The sequence below is a fragment of the Pteropus medius genome, unplaced genomic scaffold (assembly GCF_902729225.1).
Source record: "Pteropus medius unplaced genomic scaffold, Ma_sr-lr_union100, whole genome shotgun sequence".
NCBI classification, from domain to species: Eukaryota; Metazoa; Chordata; class Mammalia; order Chiroptera; family Pteropodidae; genus Pteropus; species Pteropus medius.
In genome coordinates, this window is record NW_024352786.1 from 13833393 (window position 1) to 13838908 (window position 5516).

Sequence of the window (5516 nt, forward strand, 5' to 3'; positions counted from 1 at the left end):
CATCGATCAAAGTGTTGAAAAATGGAACTTACCACTTCCTGAGAACAGTATCTAAATTTATAAATTCAATAAGTTCAGCTCTACATTCTTTACATATTCATCATAGAGAATTACAGAGGATTAAATCTCTATAGGAGTACTAGAGCAGAAAGTTAATTTACAAATTAATAGCATCCTGGTTGCAAATATTTAACAATATTTGATCTTTGACTTTTTTGATTTTTGTGACTTTTTAAATTGACTTAGTTTTTCAAGTTCAATTCAAAGTATATATATTTTGCAAGTCATAGTTTGATTCATGCCATTTCAGTTCAATTTGCAATCTAGCTATATAAATTTAAAGTATGCAATCATTTCAAATTCTATAACTTAAACCTCATACTAATTTTCTCTATAACTTTTAAGGTCTTTATTTGAGAAGAATATTATTACTCTATTTGTGAGCTACTTCTATTACTTTTCTTAAAGGATCAGTGATAATAAGATGTGTAAGTAAAATAAAGAGTGAATGATGTACTGAACTTTTAAGAGAATATAGCAAAAATATGGTCTCTAAGAAAAAACTGCACTCTTGGGAAGGTTTTTACTGGGTATTCTGGAGAAAATCTTACAGTTGTCACTGTCTTCAGTAACAGAAAATATTTTCTAGAAACTTCTTTGTCTTGTAAGTTCCAGAAACAGCAGGATTAATTCATTGACTTTGACTCAGAACCCAATGAACTGAAAAGAGAAAGACTCATTTTCATTTCACTGCTCTGGGGAATAAGGCAGTTGGACAGAAAAGTCATACAACTAAATGACCTTATGTTAAGAAAGTAATATTAAGAAAGAATCCCGCCAGTAGTTATATGACTTGGGATTCAGCATCTTTCATTCTCAATATAATACTGAAATACACCTTATTAAATTAGTTATTGTCAATGAAAGAAAGAAGCATATGGAAAACCATTGGTAAAATAATCTTAATTAATTGCTTTTTGTCCTTATTAAAAGCAAAGTTTAATAGCAGCAAAAGACAAAAAAATTTTTACCAATAACCATTGTACAGAAAACATCTGCATTTAAGTAGAGTCAAATTCATTTCCTCCGTTTTATACTCAGATAGGTTAGACATACTTTCTAATATTTAAATAATCAAAAAAATAAAGACATTATACACAGTTATCTTTTAAAATTCCTTCAGTTCTAAAAAAACATAGTAAATTTATATACATATTTATTAAACAAAGTGATGTTAAAGAAAAAGCAATTACTTTCGGAAACCTGTCATTGTTTTCAAAATATAGGAAAAAATATTACTTTCAATTTATAAACGTAAAACTGGTTATAACATATTTTGTATCAGTAAAGAGTATTTGAATATGGCTGCATATACTAGGAGCTAGATATGAAGTCGGTCAGAGGAAAGTGAACAATCTAAAAATCAAGGAGCTATTGAAAGCTGCAATTTATTTTCCCAAGGAGCAAAGTATACAAATCGAAGAACCAAAATTAGTTGGTATATCAGTCTGTCTGGACTGCCACAGTGGAATATCGTAGGTGGATGATTTATACAACCGAAATATATTTGTTTACAATTCCAAAGGCTGGAAATCCAAGTTCAAGGAGTGGGCAGAGTTGGTTTCTTGTGAGAATTCTCCCTTTGGTTTGCAGTGGCAACTTTCTCCATATATCTTCACCTACCTAGCCTTTCCGTGTGTGTGTGTGTGTGTGTGTGTGTGTGTGTTTGTGTGTGTGTGAGCGCGCTCGTGCGCACGCTCCTCCTCTTATAAAGGAGACTAGTTCTATTGAATTAGAGTCCAGTCCTTAGGATTACATTTAACTTTAATTACCTCCTTTAAAGGCACTTATCGACAAATAGTCATGTTAGAAGTTAGGCTTCACTCTAACTTTTTTTTGGGGGGGTGGCATAATTTAGTATACAATATTTGGTAAATTTTTCTTCGTTCAATATTCCAGTGATGTTTCCAGTGTTCAATGGACCACAATAAATGAATTAGCTTTAGGCTTAACAAATAAACTAAGCATTATATTCACTTGCTGCTTCAAAACTCAAATTTATGTCAACTTCAGTTTTTTCATTCATTGGATCTTTGAAAACAAACTTCAGCTTCTTGCTTAACAATATATATTTGATGTACTTAAATCTAATTTTTAAAGGAGTTTTGGTCTCTATTTTCCTTCCCACTCAATTTTCTATCACTATATTTCAATTTATATTCACCATTGTAAAGAAAGACATAGGAAACACATTTATTTAAATATATCTTTTGCATTACTTGTCTCTAGACAACACCCCTTTTTAGTCAAACATGTAGAAAATACATACAGTTTATAGTCTTAATAAATTACTAGATTTTAAACTAGTCGTAGCTGCGAATTATTTTTCCTTCATCTTTCTAAGGATCTTAATTACATAGTCCATCCTAGTTTGTAGATCATGTTTTCTCCTTTATTTTTAGAATAACTTATAGTTGTATTTTTTTGGTTTTCATTACTGTTCATTCAAAAAACCTTAATATAATGGGAGAGGACATAGATAAAAAAAGAAAACTGATTATGATCATAGTGCTGTAAAAATGTAACAGTGATACAGTCACAGTAAATTTCAAAGGAGACAAAGAACTTGAGGAATTTTTTATGAAGACATTGTATTATAAGTTGAGCTTATATGAAGAAGGATATTTTAACAGATGAAGAAGTAGTTTATCCAAACATTCCATTTATTTTCTTTTTTTTAGGGATAACAGAAAAGATATAGTACTCTGACAATAAAATTTTATTTATAACTGAGAAAACTTATATGCATGCTTTTACATATAAATTTAATATATAATTTTATACATAAATTTTATATATTTTATATTCAAATTATATATATATATATTAAGAGAAACCCATGAATATTTCACATAAAAAATATTTTGACATACTTCTTTGTAATTCTGTTTTCAAAAGAAATCAAAACTTGAAAATAACATTAAATAACACCAAACTATCTGCTTATTCTTTGATTAAATTGGTACTAGACTAGCTGTGGTATGTGTACAACGACAAAGTTTGGCAAAAGAAGTAAAACAACTATTAGGCTACTGGAAAACAAACATCAGACTGTGATCTTTTGCACAAGTAAACTACTTACTTTTCTGCTTGGAGTCAGTCACTCTTGAGACTACTGCACAGGAGCCTAAGCAGAGAAATCTGGTTTTGCTGAGATGTAGAGAAAGCCGTGGGGTTCAAGGTCACTGAGATAGTTGACATTTTCAGGGCAGTGTAATAAAGAAAAAGAAGCTGTGCAGAGAAAGAGCTCTAGAACTTTAAATAATTGTCCCCTTGAGTCTTGTCTTTATACTAAGCTGCTTGTGTGCAAGACAAGAAGCCACGGATAGGCAAAGGACAACCACCATGAAACAAACAAAAACAGGGGACTATGATTTGAATGCCTGACAGTTACGCAAGACAGTGAATGTTTTAGTTTTATTTTATTTATTTATTTTTCAAAATTTTTAAAATGCCTAGAGCACCTGGTCTTCCTAAGTGGTCTCCTATCCAAATACTAACAGGCCTGATCCTGTTTAGCTTCTGAGATCAGAAGCTATCGGGCACGGTCAAGGTAGTATGGCCATAGACTGAATGTTTTAGTTTTAAGCCAGAATGAATAGATGGGTTTTATTAACTCAAGCATTTAGTAGTGATTTCAGAAACGCAAAAAAAAAAAAAAAGGAAGTCTGGTAAAAAGTCATGAAACAGCCTCAAAAGATGTAAATTAACTACCTTGCTTAAACAAATATTATTTAAAAAATGACAGTATCCAGACATAATATAATATGTCTACTATTCAATATAAAATTACTAGACATGCAAAGAAACAGAAAATGTGACCCATAACTGAGAAAACAAAATTAGTCAACCGAAACAGACTATGAGTCTGAAGAGACAGATAATAAAATTAGTAGATAAACTGTTTATAACATCTATTACAAATATATTCACATATTTAAAGGAAAACAAAAAAATTGATAATAGAAATGAGATATTAAAAATGACAAAATGAAATCTTTAATAAACAAATAAAATATCTCAAACTTACCTAAAATAAAGCACAGAGAAAACAAAAAGCACAAAATTATGAAGAAAAACACACTGTAATGTAGATAGTTTTAAACAGATTAATATAAGTGTAGTTGAAGTATTTACAAAAATAGGAGGAAATTGGAGCAGAAAAAAATATTTAAAATTAAGAACTGAATTTTCCAAGTTTGATAAAATGTAAACCTGGCTTATTTAAGTTATATTAATGAATATCTTATGCCTTTAGCATAAAGATAAGCAAAAAAAATCAATGAAACTCAATCAATAATCCAGAAATAGACCATATTTTTAACATCATTTGATTTTCAATCAAGGTAACCAAAGCAATGACATAACGTTGATATATAATTGGCAAAATACACACAGTTGGACTCCTATGATCTGTACATTTCATTTATATAAATAATTCCTCAAGTGGATGTGGTTCCATAGTGTAGCAGTTAGCACGTCTGCTTTACACGCAGAAGGTCCTGGGTTTGCACCCCAGTGGAGCCACAGTCCATGGTCTACAGCCATGCCACCCTGAACAAGCCTGATCTCGACCGATCTAGGAAGCTAAGCAGGGTTGGGCCTGGTTAGTATTTGGATGGGAGACCATCTAGAAAGAACAGGTGCTGTAAGCATAAATAATAATAAATAATAAAAAAAATAATAATTCCTCAAGTAACAACAACAAAGCAATCTTGCCATCACTAAAATTTCTATTAAATACATTTCTACTGCTCATGAGTTAGAATTTTAAAATGTCAGGCATTCACGTCTATATGGAATTACCTTTTTCAATAATAGATGATAGATTATAGATAAGTGGGTAGGTAGGTAAATAGGAAGATGATAGATGAAAGATAGATAGATAGATAGATAGATAGATAGATAGATAGATAGATAGATGATCGATAGATAAAACTGTTTAATGAGCAAATATTGACCTGATGTATCACCCAGTATAATTTGTTGTAAACTATTTTATAATTATTTTATTCTATACTGTGTATGTTCTTGGATCAATGGTTCTATTAAAGTTAATATTTTATTCTCTATTTCTCTGAACAAATTTGTGGTCCCATAGTTGAAAAATACTCTGAAGTAAACCTTCATAAAAACAATGAGAATATAAAATGATGTTTCCATAACCTAACTGGACTACGCAGTCTATTATTAGCTCTTTGTAGTTTTTAAGATACTTCTAAAGCATTAAAAAGTAAAAGGCAAACTTAGTTTTCTTCTGAAGCAAGATCCCATGAGCATAAATAAACTTACCTAGAGGAGTAAGATAACCTGCATTAGACCAAAAGGGAAAAAAATAACTGTGCAAAAAAAATTTAGTAAGACATATGAAATATAAAAGCAAGTTAATATACCCATGAAACATAAACTATTGCAAAATTTAAACTATTTTTCAAGATCCATGAAAAATATTAGAA

General features: G+C 30.2%; 1 pseudogene; it reads left to right on the forward strand.

The window, feature by feature from the left end:
• The first annotated feature begins 4596 nt into the window (after window positions 1–4596).
• On the forward strand, window positions 4597–4715 carry LOC120591281 (uncharacterized; annotated as a pseudogene).
• Window positions 4716–5516: the final 801 nt, after the last annotated feature.